Below are 16,908 nucleotides of genomic sequence, written 5' to 3' on the forward strand. Positions count from 1 at the left end.
TAGTGCCCTCCTTTCATGAATAATCAATGAGGGTGAAGTTCTCTTAGGGGCAAGTTGAAGACAAGAAGGGCCGGAGCCGTTACAAGCTGAGGGAGGGGAGGGTTCCGGAACCTGGCGGGCCACACAGTTGCTTCACTTCCTTTCCCTGCACCTAGTCTTGAGCCAGTCCCTCAACCCTCACCCTAACTACGGTAAGTTCCAGGAGCTTTCATCAAACCTTTTGTTGGAGAAAAACGTCTAAACTTTCCTTTTTAAGCCTGTCTAGAATCAAAGAAAGACGTATGCCTCCAGCTCTCTCAAGATGGAGTCCAAGACAAATCTTGCTAGCTAGTCCTCCGGCCTTGGACACTAAATTCTCATTCATTCGTTCATTAACTATTTATTGAAACCTGCTGTGGGCCAGACATTGGAGTAGTCCCTAAGGCTACAACAAGTTTCCTGCCTTAATGGAGTTTATTAGTCTAATGGGGAAGATAGAATAAACAGACAAATAAAGCGCCTACAGATGGCGAGAGCAGTGTTAGAGAAGAAATAAGGCAACAGAGAATAACCCGGGGTGTGTGTGTTGGAGGGGAACCTACTTTAGAAGGACTGGTTATCAAGGTCCCTTTGATGAGGTGACATCTAATTTGAGAACTAATGGAGGAGAAGGAGCCAGTCAGGAGAAGGGCTGAGGGAAAAGGGAATTGGGGAAAGATTCTCCTACTTTGGGGTGCCAACTCCACATTTTATCCAACAAATTAAAATAGCTATATAAAGGTTGAGTTGAAATTTAGGATCAGTTGGCATGCTGTTATATTACGTAGTCACAAACATTTATCAGTTTTGACTTTGTATCTTTTTGGAGCCATTTCTTACCCCTCCTCCCCCAATACTTTTTACGGGTCCTTGACAAAGTCTCAGCTCCTGGGCGATAGGCCAGGAGGACATAAAGCATGCAAGGATCCTGAGTGGTGAAAATTTAGATTTTGGTCAAAGGGTCATGGGAAGCCACAGAAAAATTTTAAGAATTTTAGGCCAGGCGCGGTGGCTCATGCCTGTAATCCTAGCACTCTGAGAGGCTGAGGCAGGAAGATTGCTTGACATCAGGAGTTCGAGACCAGTCTGAGCAAGAGCGAGAGCCCATCTCTACTAAAAAGAGAAAGAAATTGGCCAAACAACTAAAAATAGAAAAACTTAGCCAGGCATGGTGGCACGTGCCTGTAGTCCCAGCTACCCAGGAGGCTGAGGCAGGAGGATCGCTTGAGCCCAGGAGTTTGAGGTTGCTGTGAGCTAGGCTGACGCCATGGTACTCTAGCCTGGGCAACAGAGTCAGACTCTGTCTCAAAAAAAAAAAAAAAAATTTAAGCAGAGATTGATACTACCTAATTTACATTATTAAAAGATTGCTCCGGCTTTTATGTGTAATGAATGAGGCTAGGAGTGGAAGGTGAAATCTGTAGGATGTTGTTGCAAGACGAGGGTGGGAGCCCTGGAGAGATGGGTTTGACATATATTTTGCAAATAGAGTAACTGAATTTGCTGATGGATTGTATATGGGGGGAGGGGAAGGAAGGAGATGGGGATGATTCTCAGGTTTCTGACTTTAATAAGTGGGTGGAAGATAATCCCATTTATTGAGATATGCAAGTGGGAAGGAGTTTTTCTAGTGGAGAATTAAAAGTTTAATTTTGCAGATAGTAAGTTTGAGATGTCTTTGAAACATCCAAGTGGAGATGTCAAGGTGGCAGTTGAATTTACAAATCTGGAGGTTGGAGGAAAAACTCTGGGCTGGAGATATACCCATTTAAGGGTTTGCAGCATTAGAGGAATATCAACATTCAGACATTGGGAAAAGGAGCACAAGTTCTCAGAAGAGATCGAAAAGGAGTATTTAGTGAAGTAAACTGGAGAAAACCAGTAGAGTTGGAGTCACAGAATCCTGAAACAGGGTGCTTCAAGAACGGGGAGTTGTAAACTATGCTAAGTGCTGCTGAGTTCAGCACAGTGTCCGTTAGATGAGTACTGCAGGCAGGTGTCTGCTGGATTTGGCAATCCAGTTTCGGTAGAAGTACTTTGGGTCTACCTTGCTATTTCCTATTTCAAGAACTAGTGGTAACTTTGCCTTGCCAACCTCATCAAATCCCTCTGTGTTTCTTAATGTCCCCTACAATCTGTTTCTCACCTAGTCTTTCATTCATTTGTTACATTTGATCCATGCCTATTTTCTGCCAGGTCCAGTGTTAGCTTCAGGGTAAATACAGTTTCTGCCTTCTAGTGGCTCATGGTCACAGCACCCAACTTGAACTAAATGTATTCTTTTCCCTCCCAAGGATACAAACCTGCTACTCAAGCAGGGGTGGGAGGAGGTGTAAATCTCCTTAGCAAATTTATCCCTATCTCTTTGTGCTGAAACTTCCATCAAAAATGACTTCCTTCCTTACTAAATTTTCCTCCAGGACCTACTTTAAGATTCACGCCCTGCATAAAGCTTGTTTCTTCAGTAAGTATGCTTGCCCCCTTAAGTGATGCTGTAAACCTCTTGAGATGGCTTATACCTCTTTTGTATCCTTCATATAGAAAAGAACAGGTGCAAGAGACAGATCTACCATAAGGTTATGGAAACTTGAGCTTCAGGGATTTCTGCTTGCACTGGCCACTTCGAAGGCCCTGGACCTAGTTTTGTATTCATAAACAACAGGTGAAAATTGAAGAAATATTTGCTGATGGGCTCAGAATTAACTAACCTCAAATATTTGCTGATTTATTGCACTTGCTTTATTAATAGCATCTATGTGAGGATTTTAGTTACTGATTATATCATTCCCTTGCTCCAAGCCTTCAGTGACTCCCTATTGCTTCTAATTACATATAAGCTTGTTCTTCAAGGCCTGCCTCTACGTGGCTACGTTTTAGGTCTTCCAGCCTTCTCTCCCAAAATTTCTTCATTTCCCAAAAACTGAACCCTCCACTGTCACCCTGGTAGTGTTTATCTCTCTGCTTGGAAACCTCTCTCTTCCAGCTCCACCTTTGGACATCCTAAAACTGAACCCTCCACTGTCACCCTGGTAGTATTCATCTCTCTGCTTGGAAACCTCTCTCTTCCAGCTCCACCTTTGGACATCCTAAAATATCCTTGAGGCCATTCCTTCTGTAATAGAGGTTCCTGGACCAAGAACTTCACCCAAGAGCTTGTTAGAAATGCAGAATCTCAAATACCACCTCAGACCTAGTGAATCCGAATCTGCATTTGGACAAGATCCCCAATAAAGTTTGGGACATACTGACTGAAAGGGGTGGCCCTGCCAAAATAACAGGAAAATACCTAATCCCACACAGGAAAATACCTAATTCTACAATTTCCCCAGTAACAGTTAAAGATCAATCCTATGAGTTCTCTCACTAACAGGCACCCTGCAGGAGTTCTGTTTTGCACAACTTCTGAAAAAGCTGAATGAACAGAAAAGAGATGTAAATCTCTCTCTTTCAAAATTGTTTCTTTGAGAATATGCTTTTACAGGGTTCCTCAGTAGACAGCAGGAGAATGAACTACAGCCTCAACCATATCTCGAGGACAGAGTCACATCTCCTGTGATAATCCCTTCTCCAAGGAAGGCAGGAAACCAATTCTTGGACTTTGACATCCTTGCAGTTTTTGTTATCTACCTGCTGCCATTTTTGTTATCAACTGACAACCATTGCTATTTTTTTCTTCTCTTCATCCCCTTAAAATCAGTGAGCCACTTGGCCTCACTGCTGGCACCCCCTTCTCTTTCTTTGGGATGCCAGGCTATCTCCCTGCTCTTCCCACCCACTTCCCTTCTCTCTTTCTCTCTTTCACTCTCGCATTCTCTCTAGCCTTCTGAGAAGATAAACTAAACATTTTAAATCTTAATTTCTGCTCAAGAAATGTTTCTCCACCCTCGCCATGAGCACCTACTAGCCTTTCCACCCTAACGCTGACTTAGGCCATTTCACATGCCACCTCCTCAAAGAGTCTTAAACCTTTTAAAATCCCTATAATGAGAGATGTTTTTCCTCTTTTGAACTCTTCTTTCTTTGCTGGCACTTCTCTCTGGGCACTTAATTCTGCCTTGAATTGTGGTTAATCATGTGCAAGACTTAGTTATGCTGTTGGATTGTGAGGTCTTTGAAGGCCGTTAACAGTAGAGTCAACTTAGAGATGAGTTAGTTGACTTGGTAACATCCCCATACACACACATATCCCTGTGCAGATCTAGGTGATGCTGGTGTTTTAGTGGATCCTTAGAATTTAATTTAATTTAATTTAGACATTAAAAAGCTACTTTTCAGCTGGGTACAGGGCCTCTCAAAATAGTCACATGATTGCTTTTAACTGGGAAATATTTTGAAAGGCCCCATGCCCAGTGAAAAAGTAGGGGATTCTATTATTGTATAAGAATGGAAGAGCAGATGTGATATCTGCTGCAGTCCCTGTACAAAAGGTAAGCACATTTTTCATTTTTGATACATTTTGCCTTCTGGTTTCTCATCCTTTAATCAACAGCTTTTTAATGTCTAAATTAATCTAACAACCTAAGCAAATTTCCTGTTGGTTCTTGATAAAGAAACATAATTAACTTATGTCTTTTATATGATTGAAAACAATTAAATCCACTTCTAACTTCCCTTCTCTAGAAGAAGGAATTTCCTTTCTAGTTTAACTTCCTTCAAGTTTCAAAATTCTATTCCATCCTTCTGAGATATTTCTCATCTTCTATTGATGCTGCTTTATGTGGTCCCTGTTTGTTACCTTTTCTTCTCACTAAATTATAATTGTTTGAATTGAATGAATTGAAGTATAGTGATTTAATCCTATACTTTTGTGTATTTATTTCTTTAACTGAGAGGAAAGCCCAGCAATTGATATTTATTTAGCTTCTTTTTTGTCCTCCTTGTTTTTAATGAAAAAGACAGGTATTTTCTTTTTACTCTTTATGTTTAAAGACTAGTCAGCTGAATCACAAAAACTGCTAGCAAAAATAATAAGGCAGATTTAAGCAATATGCATACAGCAGTTAGAAAAAAATACTAACAAAAAGTAAAAATAGGTACAAACTAAGGATATGTGGAACCTGGGGCCGTTGCACAGAGTCCTTAGGAGGTAACACGGTGACAAGATTTCCTCCAGAACAGGCTTTGGCAGGAGAATGGCTTTTAAGGTTGGGAAAAAATTCTTCATTTTTCAGACAAGGGCACCAAGGCCCAAGGAGGTGAATGTCTTTCCCAAGGTTTTCCGCCCCAGCATCATGGCATGCAGCCAGTTTGCATAATTATATCTGGATCATGTCAAATCTTGTCTGGAAAAGTGCTATATTAAAGTCAACTATAAAATAATGTCTACAGTATTATGCTATTTTAAGAGGAAAAAATGCATATATAAGTATATAAAAGACTGGAAGAGATGACACTATTAATATGTCAGCAGTAGTTATTTTTGCAGAGCCAGATTAAGGGAGATTTAAGTTCTTTTTTATTTTGTGCATTTCTGGGTTTTCTAGGCTCTCTCTATTGAGTCTATATTATGTGTATTATTAGAAAAAATATTTAAAATATGCACTGTCCTATATTACTATACCACAAATGGAAGAGAGAGAGAAGGGTAGCTGGAAAGTAGTTTTGGATATTTTTAAATGAGTGTCATCATAAACTGAAAGATAGCAATCAGTGTATTCAAATATCTCAGCCAGTTTCATAGCTGTGTCTGGGAAATTACAAGGCAGAGGGATAAATAACACAGCAGTGAATAAGCATTAGCTCCTTTTCCCAAAATCTTTTCCTGACCTCCTTTTAAAATAGGTCCCCCTTCTCCCCATTAGTTTTTAGAAATATATAGGTTCAGGTTTTATTACCTCTTAGATTGCATCAAGCTCCAGGCAGCCAGCTACAACAAAACCCTGAGACAAGTGTGAATCCAGATATGAAGGGACTGGCTATTGGCTCTCAACCTCTGAAGCAGGCTCAACCCCAACTGGCAAGAATTTTAGCCCCATATTTTATATTGTATGATTGAATTATTTGGACTGCACTTTTAACATTATGGAAGGAATTCTGGAAAGTGGTTTTAATTGTTTTTAAAAATGAAGGCCCACAAGCCACAGTCTGGGGAGAAGATATTTGCAAAAAACATATCTAATAAAGGACTGTTACCCAAAATGTAGAAAGAAGTCTTAAAACTCCACAGTCAGAAAACAAACAACCTAATTTAAAAATGGGTCAAAGACCTGGACGCCTCACCAAAGATATACAGATGACAAATAAGCATATGAAGAAGATCAACACAGTATGTCATTAGGGAATAGCAAATTTTAAACTACAATTATATGCCACTGCATACCCATTAGAATGGCGAAAATCCGAAACACTGAAACACCAAATGCTGACAAGGATGTGAAGCGACGGGAACCCTCATTCACTGCTGTTGGGAATGAATGCTAAGTGGTACAGCCACTTTGGAAGACAATTTGGCAGTTTTTACAAAACTAAAGGCCGGGCGCGGTGGCTCACGCCTGTAATCCTAGCCCTCTGGGAGGCCGAGGCGGGTGGATCGCTCGAGGTCAGGAGTTCAAGACCAGCCTGAGCGAGACCCCGTCTCTACTAAAAATAGAAATAAATTATCTGGCCAACTAAAATATATATAGAAAAAAAATTAGCCGGGCATGGTGGCGCATGCTTGTAATCCCAGCTACTGGGGAGGCTGAGGCAGTAGGATCGCTTAAAGCCCAGGAGTTTGAGGTTGCTGTGAGCTAGGCTGATGCCACGGCACTCACTCTAGCCTGGGCAACAAAGTGAGACTCTGTCTCAAAAAAAAAAAAAAAAAAACTAAACACACTCTTACCATATGATCCAATAGTTACATTCCTTGTATTTACCCAAATCAGTTGAAAACTTATGTCCACACAAAAACCTGCACACGGATGTTTATAGAAGCTTTATTCATAATTGCCAAAACTTGACAGCAACCAAGATTCCCTTCAGTAGGTAGATGGGTAAACTGGCGGTGGATTAGTCCTGTAATCCTAGCACTTTGGGAGGTAGGAAGATTGCTTGAGGCCAGGAGTTCAAGACCAGCCCGTTGAGATCACTTTGAGATCCCATCTCTGCAGCAGATAAAAAAAAAAAAAAAGATATGGAGGAAACTTAAATGCATGTTACTAATTGAAAGAAACCAATCTGAAAGGGCTACATACTGTATGATTCCAACTATATGACATTTTGGAGAAGGCAAAACTATCGAGACAGTAAAAAGATCAATGATTGCCAGGCGTTGGGTCAGGGGAGGGATGGAGAATTTTGGAGGCAGTTTAAATACTCTGTATGCTCTGTATGATAATATAATGGTGAACACATGTCATTATACATTTGTCAAAACCCATAGAATGTACAACACCAAGAGTGAATCTTAATGTGGCTAGGTGCTGGGGCTCACACCTGTAATCCCAGCACTTTGGGAGGCTGAGGTGGGAGGATCCGTTGAGCCCAGAAGTTTGAGGCTGCAGTGAGCTATGACAGTGCTACTGCACTCCAGCCTGGGTGACAGAGCAAGACCCTGTCTCTGTAAAAAAATAATAATAACACAAAAATTTTTAAAAGAGTGAAAACTAATGTAAACTATGGACTTTGGGTAATAATAATGTGTCTCACTTGAGGTGGCTGAAAAGAAAGAAGCTAAGACAAAAAAAAAAAAAGAAAAAGAAGAAAGAAGAATAATGTGTCAGTGTAGGTTCATCAGTTGTAACAAATGAACCAATCTAGTGGGGGATGTTAATAAGGTTCATGCATGTGTGGGGATGGGGGAGAATGAGAAATCTTTGTAGCTTTCCTCAATTTTGCTGTGAACAAAATTGCTCTAAAAGACAGTCTATAAAAAAAACTGCCAGGCGCAGTGGCTCACACCTGTAATCCTAGCACTCTGGGAGGCCGAGGTGGGAGGATCCCTTGAGGTCAGGAGTTTGAGACCAGGCAGAGCAATAGTGAGACCTTGTCTCTACTAAAAATAGAAAAATTAGCCAGGTGTTGTGGCATGCGCCTGTAGTCCCAGCTACTCTGGAGGCTGAGGCAGGAGGATCCCTTGAGCCCAGGAGTTTGAGGTTGCTGTGAGCTAGGCTGACGCCACTGTACTCTAGCCTGGGCAACAGAGTGAGACTCTGTCTCAAAAAAAAAAAAATAATAATAATAATTAAGGCCAGCATTTAGCCTTTGATTTAGGAAACATTTTGCAGGTTTTTTTTTGGAGACAGAGTCTCGCTCTGCTGCCCAGGCTAGAGTGCCGTGGCGTTAACCTAGCTCACAGCAACCTCAAACTCCAGAGCTCAAGCAATCCTTCTGCCTCAGCCTCCCAAGTAGCTGGGACTATAGGTATGCGCCACCATGCCCGACTAATTTTTTTCTATATATTTTTAGTTGTCCAGATCATTTGTTTCTATTTTTTTTTAGTAGAGACGAGGTGTCGCTCTTGCTCAGGCTAGTCTCGAACTCCTGACCTTGAGCGATCCTCCCGCCTCGGCCTCCCAGAGTGCTAGGATTACAGGCGTGAGCTACCACGCCCAGCCTTGCAGTTTAAAAATTTGGATTTTCCAGATACAAAGCAGTGAGATTTTCAAAAAATATGTTCAGTTATTCCAGGTCATGCAAAAGTGGTTGAGCATTGTGTCCATATCTTCTCAAAGCACAAGAATTAAATGTTTCAGAAATCATTAAGGGATAATTTAAACAAAATATTTTTTTTCTGCTCTATTAAATACTTCTTACCAGGCCTCGTGAATGCAACACTAAAGACAATTACTAAAGCAAATTCCGTGTGAATAGATTTGGCAAGACAGTCACTGCAAAAACACTAGACAAGTTTGAAAAATATTCCCCTGTGGGAAAAACTGCTAAAAAATTAATTTCCAGATGGTCAAAGTTCAGGGTTGACTCATTTGGAATGTTTTACAGATTGAAAACATTGACCCTTAGAAGCCCAGAAAACTATAATTCTCATTAATTTAAATTACCAAGCAAACAAGCCCCAATATCAAAGGGACTTTTTACTGAATAGAGCTCATTCTCAAGCAGAAATGTGTGCTGTAATTTTTCCAGCAGGTGGCAGCAGAGAGCTGTATAAAATTTAACATGGTTTCTCAAAAGAGGCGGGGGAAACCCTAAAGGTAGAAAATTGCAAAGTATGTTAGCTGACACAGAATACCCTCAGTATACAGATGAGGAAGCTAAGCTCCAAAGAGGTTACCTCACCTTCCCAAGGCTTTACATTAAAGTAAATTTCTTGAGAGCTGAATGACACACGCCTATAGTCCCAGCTACTTGGGGAGGCTGAGGCAGGAGGATCACTGGAGCCCAGGAGTTTGAGGTTCTAATGAGCTGTGATGGTGCCTATGAATAGCCACTGTACTCCAGCCTGGGTGAAACAGTGAGACTCCTCTCTCTTAAATAAATAAATTTCCTGAAGCATATCAGACTATGCAAATGTCATTTATAATTACATTATAAATGCAAGCAAATTTAATGAGACATGAACAAATATAATATTAAGTTACGATGGAAAAGCCTTTGGAGTATTTTCAGAACCTTGCCCCCTTTTGATTAAAATCTTAAAAAAAAAAAAAAAAAAGCCCATCTGAAAGCTTTCAGATGGGAAGTACTCCGGAAAGAGTACTCATTTGGGAAGCAAAACTGAATTTGATTCCTCATCTATCTGATGCCTGCTATCTCACCTTGAATAAATTATTCAAGCTTTGAGTTCAGTTGTAGAATGGAGTAATAATCTATACCGCTCACGGTTGTTGCAAGGTTTAAATGAGATCACACTTGTCACTCGCTTGGCTTATACATAGCAGACAATAGTGATCACTTCCCTTTCCATACACCTCCACAGAGGTGGAGTGGCTGGGTACTTCCATTTTTAATAGGACTGCCAGATAAAATACAGGACATCCAATTATATTTTAATTTCAGATAAACAATGCTTTTTTAGTATAAGTATTTTTACTAAATTTACAAATTTTGCATGGGATGCACTCATACTAAAAATTTCCTTGTTGTTCACCTGAAATTAAAATTTAACTGGGAGTCCTGTACAAAAAATTTTTAAACAAATTAGTTGGATGTGGCAGCACAGGCTTGTAGTCCCAGCTACATGGGAGGCTGAGGCAGGAGGATCGTCTGAGCCCAGGAGTTCCAGGCTTCAGAGAGCTACGATCACCTGATCACACCATTGCACTCAAGCCTGGGAGACAGAGCAAGCCCTGTCTCAAAAAAAAAAAAAAAGAAGAAAAGAAATCCTCCCTTACTCTGAGGTCATGAAAATGTCCTTTTAAATTATCTTCTAAAAGCTTTGTTTTTTTTTTCTTTCACATGTGGGTGTCTGATTCACCTGGAACTGAATTTCATGTATGGTGAAAAGTAGAGCTCCGATTTTATTATTTCTGTATGGATACTCAGTGTCCTGGTGCTACTTATTGCACTCATCTACCTGCAGCACTTCCTGTTATGTATCAGGTGGCCGTGTAGGCAGGAGTGTGTTGCTGGGCTCTCTGTTCTTTTCAACACTCTATTTTCTGTCCTTAATCCAATATCACACTGTCTTAATCATTGTTACCTCTTAAAGAGGCTGGATCTGGAAGGGAAGTCCTTTTTTTATTTTTTATTTTTGTCTTGGCTCTTCCTGGCCTTTTGTACTTTCATTTACATTTTAAAATAAGCTTGTCAAATTCTTTACAAAATCTGCTGGGCTTTTGAGATTACTTTGAATCTGTAGATCAACTTGGGGAGAACTGACATTTTTATCCATGTGAGTCTTGCAGTCTATAAACATAGCGCTATCCTTTGTTTTGGTATTCTTTAATATCTTTTAATAACATTTTGTAATATTTTCCTCATAGAGGTCTGGCACATCTTTAGTTCGTTTTATTCCTGGGTACTTCATTTTTTTTTTTTGAGACAGAGTCTCACTCTGTTGCCCAGGCTAGAGTGCCATGGGTGTCAGCCTAGCTCACAGCAACCTCAAACGCCTGGGCTCAAGCGATCCTCCTGCCTCAGCCTCCTGAGTAGCTGGGACTACAGGGATGCGCCACCATGCCTGGCTAATTTTTTCTATATATATATTTTAGCTGTCCAGATCATTTCTTTCTATTTTTAGTAGAGACGGGGTCTCTCTCTTGCTCAGGCTGGTCTCAAACTCCTGAGCTCAAACAATCTGCCCGCCTCGGCCTCCCAGAGTGCTAGGATTACAGGCGAGAGCCACCGTGCCCGGCCTATTCCTTACTTTTATTAACTTATTTAGAAGAAGATGTTTTTAGTATTTTATCTAGAATTTTTAGTTGTTTTCAGCAGGAGGGTCAATTAGAATTGTGAATAAAAATAAAATCCTAAGCCCCCTGCTGACTGAACAGACCCCCTCTTAGACAAGGGGACCCCAGAGAAACCCTAAATCTGAGTTCCCAGCCATGACATGATGGGAGGTCAGACACGATTCATTATACCCCCTCCCCTGCTAATGGCCATCAGGCTTTTTTCCTAAGGGTGAAACAGAAACCAATCTCTGATGGACAGGACACCAGCATTCTTTCCTGATAAGAGACCACCAATCATGGAGTGGTTTTAACCAGTTTAAGGAACACACGCAGGAGCGTTTTCATGTCCTCTGCTTCACCTTTTGACACCAGAAAGCTGCCATTTTGTGAACATGGACTCCATAAATAGGGGCATAAAGCTTGATTGCTCATGCACATGTTTCTCCTTTCATAAGTATTCGTGACTCCTCCTACAGCTTGTTAAATATGTATATTTGGCCATCTAGCTTGATATAAATGCCTGTTCCCATTGTACCTGCCCCGAATCACGTATTCCATTCTTCTGGGTGAGGCTTTGCTTTCCAGGCTATTGGAATGGCCACCCACAGGCTGCCACCCTTTATGAAAAATAAAGCTCTCCTTTCCAAATTTATGAACCTTGTCATTTTCTTCAGTTAGCAGGGTGCCTGGGTCAATTTTATCATCTGGAATGGAAGTCTGCATTACTTATTTTTCAGTAATGTCCTTAAAGATTCTCTAGACAATTCTCAGGCCTATCGGTGCGTTGGTTCCCAAACCTTTTTATATCTCTTTATATTATTATTTCCTTTCAATATCCTGTCCTTTAAGTATGACACATACATAGTGAATTTTAGCGTGTGAAACTGATCTCTTTGGCTGATGGAGAATTATGTAATGTTAGGCAGAGGAGATTTCAAAGACAGCTGAGGTCTGCTTTGCAATGCTCATGCCGTTTTGGATTGTTTTGGTGCTTGTTTTCTCTTATGGTTTAAACTTCAATTTTGAAATACTCCTCAATAGCCCTGTTGTTTATTTTCCTCGTTAACATTTCTGGTAAACAGAACAGTTTAATGTTTATCAAAGGAACATTTTTAAGGACAGCGTGCTCACATTGGATGGTCTCCATTTTCAGTGTGTCTGGTTTTGAAGCACATTATAGAAACATTTTGAACATCTGATTCTCCACATTTTGCCAAATATCATGCTTTATTTTCTGTGAATGCACTGATTATTGCAGCACGAGTCAAGAAAACACAGTGAAGAGGAGAAGAGAGGGACTCAACCCTCTCTCCTCCCATTTCTCAGCTCGAAAGGGACTTTGTTCTTCTCACTTTTCTTCTGTTTCCAAAGCCTTCTCTGAGCAGCCTGGGGGAAGCCATCTCCCCTCTCCCTGAAAGCAGTCCGAGATGGTATCCCTCCCGCTTGCAGTAGCACCCTCCCACGTGACCCCTCAATTTCTTTGTCTTCTAGGACATCACTTTCTCATTTTTTTTCTCTCTTACCTCTCTGGCCTCTCCTTCCCAGGTCTCTTCTGTTTCACCTGCTCCTTTAATGCTGATGCTCCTCAAGGCTGTGTGAGAGACCCTTTTCTCTTCTTTTTCCAAACACTCACCCCCACCAGTAGCTCCAATCACTACCTACGTTGGTGACTCATGAAGGTATATCTCTAGGTCGGCTTCCCCCAGGAGCTCCGGACCCCCATATCCCACTGCCTCCCAGATACCCGCACCTGGATGTCCCAGAGGCTCTCAATCCAATGTGTCCTGAACTTATTTTCTACCCAACTCCCACCCCCTTCAATATTTATTTCTCTTCTTGCTTCTGTTCAAATCAGAACCTGAGAATCATTCCTTTGCTTGCTTTCTTATCTTCTTCCTCTAAGGCTGGCCAGTTCTTTCTTCATAGACAGACAGATAGACATTGTGCACTATTCCATTACAAATGCCACCGCCCCAGTCCAGCCCTTGCCCTCTCTCCCCCAGGCCACTATATTTGCATCTTAACTGGTCTCCCTGCATCCTACAACATCCTCCTCTAACCCATCCTCCACACTGCCTCCAGGGGACCTCCAGAATGATTGCTGTAGAAGGCAAATCTGATGATGTCATCCCCTTGATTAAAACCCTGCGCTGGTTTAAGGAAGGGAAAAAATTAGAATTCTTCAGGGTAGCCTGCCACGTTCCACCACCCACGTCTTGGCGCGATCCTCTTGGGCCCCAGCCACACCCACCCTGTGTTCCAGCAGAGCGAACAGCTCACAGCTCCCAAAGGCCCCAGGCTCTTGCACACCAACTTCCTTTACTGGGAAATTTTTGCTTCTGTGCCCACTTCTCAGCCAGGTCATGCCTGTTTGCCCTTCCAGACTCAGCTCAAACCTCACCCCTCTTGAAAGCCTCCCTTGCATCCCACCTCCCTCCCTTCCTTGGTCTGAATTGGCGCCCTACACTGCACACATTCATCATGTTTCGGAGCACTTTTGTCGGCAGAGTGGAGCTCAGTCTCCTGGCCTGTGAGCTCCTTGAGGGCAGGAGCCGTTTCTTGTTCCCTTTGGGATCTTTGGTACCCAACATGGTGCTCACACGGCAGCCACTGGATCAATGAGTGTCTCTCGATTGACTCTTTGTTCCCAAGTTTTTCTGTAGATTAGCTGGGTGCTCTTGGGTAAATCATTTAGCCTCCTTGCATTTTAGTAGAGTAATATGCCCCTTACAAGGATTAAATGAGATATAGCACATAAAAATGCTTTGTAGATTGCATTTCACTGCTTCTCAAATATAAGGACTTATTATCCCCACTTATGTGCTGCTTTGATTTGTATGCTTTTTTAAAAAACATGCTCTCTTGAATTCCCCCTCCTTCTCTGGGACCTTCTCTGCTCCACCAAATGCCCTCTGTCTCCTTCCTTTTCCATCTCACTGTTTCCCTCCCTTCCGCCCACAAATCTGTTCTGGACTCACCCATTTTAAAAACACGTCTTCCTCCCACTCGCCTCCCCCTTGAGCCACGGTCCTCGGTTCTTCCCCCCATTGCTGCCAGAGCCCTTCAAAGAGTGTTTCAGCTGGCTGCCTCGGGCTCTCACCACCCACTGCTTCCCTCGCTGGCACAGTCTGTGTCCCACCCTCGGCACCACAGTCGTGGCCCCTCTGAGGACTCTCGCCACCTCCCCTTGCTGCTGGGTTGCAGGATCTTTCTCCGGCTTGGGGCTCATCTCACTTGACCTCTGAAGCATCTGGCTCTGCCGATCACTCCCCCTGCTTGAAATGTTCCTCCTGGCTATGGGATCCTGCACTTCCCATTTTCCTTTTCTCTTTTCAACAATGGCTTGTTCTCTTCCCATAAGTGCTGGTGTTCCTCAAGGCTCTGCCCTTGCGCCTCCTGTTTCCTCTCTTCCCTGCTGGGTGATCTCACCCACTCCCAGCACTGCCCCTGGGCCTTCTTTTGCAAACCCTTCCCCAGTCTGTGCCTTTAGCGCTGAGCTTCCTCCTGAGCTGCTGTTCCACTTGGGGTGGCCCCGCTGGTACCTGAAATGCAGAACGTCCAAACTGAAAAGCATCTTCTTACTGCCTTTTCCCATTGACTGGCTTCTGCTCCCATTTGCCTCATTTCTATTTATGTCCGCATCATTCCCCCAATCATCGGGATTCCTCGCTCTTGCTTTCCTCCCACAAATAGTCACTCTCCAAGTCCTATAGATCCTCTTATGGAAACATCCGTGGCTCCCCGACCTTGATGTTTACCGCCCTGAAGAAAGGCCTTCATTCCCTCTCCCCTGCGCCATCTCCACGGCCTGCCACAGGTCTGGCTTTCTTTTTTTTTTCTCCTTCCTTCCCTTTCTCCTCCCTCCCTCCCTTCATCGCTCTCTCCCTCTTCCCTCTCTTCCTTCTCTCTCTCCGTTTCAGCAAATATTTATTGAGCACCTACTATGTGCCAGGCACTGGAAAAATAAAAAATTAATGCAATGCAGGCCCATTCCCAAGGTGTTGAGAACCAGGAGGGGGCTTATGTTAGAAGGCCCACGCTCCACTGGGGCCGTGGAGAAGTATGCCACAAGGCAATGGAGTGTGTGCTCAGGGCCTTCTAGATGGTCTCCTGGCCTCCGTTTCATTAGGTTTGTTCAGGGGGTAGAGTCCGGAGGTTGTAAATCTAACTCTGACCACAGACAGTTGCGGCAACCCTGACATTCCTATCCGCCCCCTGATAAGGATGAAGCTACCCACCTCCCCTATCTCTGCAGGATGAGACCAACTCAGGAGTCTCAGAAATTGGTTGTTTAAAAAAAACTTATTACCATGGCTATTCTGGCCCAGTTACTCACTCCCCCTGGAAAAACCCTCTATAAAACCCAAGGCTTTCCTCTCCCTTGTGGTGGATACTCTTTTGGCCTCCACCCATCTGTACTCAGATGTTCAAAATAAACAGCATTTTGTACACATGAGGCTTCATGCATCTCCCTCTCAGCTCTGGACCTAACACCTTTTTTTTTTTTTGAGACAGAGTCTTGCTCTGTCACCCTGGGTAGAGTGCAGTGGTGCCACTGTAGCTCATTGCAACCTCAAACTCCTGGGCTCAAGTGATCCTCCCGCCTCAGCCTCCTGAGTAGCGGGAACTACAGGCACGTGCCACAATGTGCCCGACTAATTTTTGTATTTTTAGTAGAAATGGGGTCCTGCTCTTGCTCAGGCTGGTCTTGAACTCCTGAGCTCAAGTGATCCTCCCTCAAACTCCGAGTAGCTGGGACTACTGGCACGTGCCAATGACACGCCGGCTAATTTTTCTATTTTTAGCAGAGACGGGGTCTCACTCTTGCTCAGGCTGATCTCGAACTCCTGAGCTCAAGCGATCCTCCCACCTGGGCCTCCCAGAGTGCTAGGATTACAGGTGTGAGCCACTGTGCCCAGCCATTTTTTATTATTGTTTGATGTGGAAAGTGGAGATAAGAGGAGGGAAGGGGCAATGGTAGGGTTTGTCCGTGGGTTCACAGCTCTGTTGTCACTGGAAGGGGGTGGGGAGAGGCAGACCAGAAAGGCAGACCCCTGGGATACAATGCCGAGGGGTGTCCCATTTGCAGGTCCCTCCTCTTATTTTCCATCCTGGACATTCAGCCATCAGAGGGCAGCCAGCGTGTCACAGGCTGTCCTAGGACTCGCGGTTCTGTCTACCTGGGCACGTTTTCAGGTTCCAGCTGGCAAGGCAGCCTCGCCAATTTCTGCAGAGGAGCAAGTACTAGAATCAGAGAGCGTGAGATCACAAGAATTCATTAGCATCCCATATTCATCTTCTCTTCCTTTCCAGGCCTTCTCTCCACCCCCCTCCACCTCAGCAATGTTTTTTCCTTGGAGTAGCTGAGGGAATCTGTCACAGCCAGGCCGAGAGCTTGCCTTTTCTGGTGTCTTTTCTACAGACACAGCATTCAGCCCTCACCAGATGGGAACCTATCAACTCAGCAGGCGGATAATTATCCTTTCAGGGGTGGGAGGCCTTACCCTGAATGGAAATGCAAGTGTTTGCCGCAGCTGTGGCCCTAAAGCCACATCATGGAAGCCGTGCACGCCAAGCAGGCAAGGTTTACCTGGGCCAGCCTGCAGGAAGTGCTGGT

The 16,908-nt window shown here is 43.3% G+C and overlaps 1 long non-coding RNA gene across 11 annotated transcripts in view; it reads left to right on the forward strand.

Moving 5' to 3' along the window:
• Positions 1–48: 48 nt before the first annotated feature.
• LOC123620819 overlaps positions 49–16,908 on the forward strand; it is a 42,586-nt gene continuing 25,726 nt past the window's right edge. For all 11 annotated transcript variants that reach the window (XR_006728955.1, XR_006728952.1, XR_006728951.1 and 8 more), the window contains exon 1: positions 49–191. This is a non-coding gene — a long non-coding RNA (uncharacterized LOC123620819). The remainder of the gene's footprint in view (positions 192–16,908) is intronic.

Source organism: Lemur catta, chromosome 15, assembly GCF_020740605.2.
Source record: "Lemur catta isolate mLemCat1 chromosome 15, mLemCat1.pri, whole genome shotgun sequence".
NCBI classification, from domain to species: domain Eukaryota; kingdom Metazoa; phylum Chordata; class Mammalia; order Primates; family Lemuridae; genus Lemur; species Lemur catta.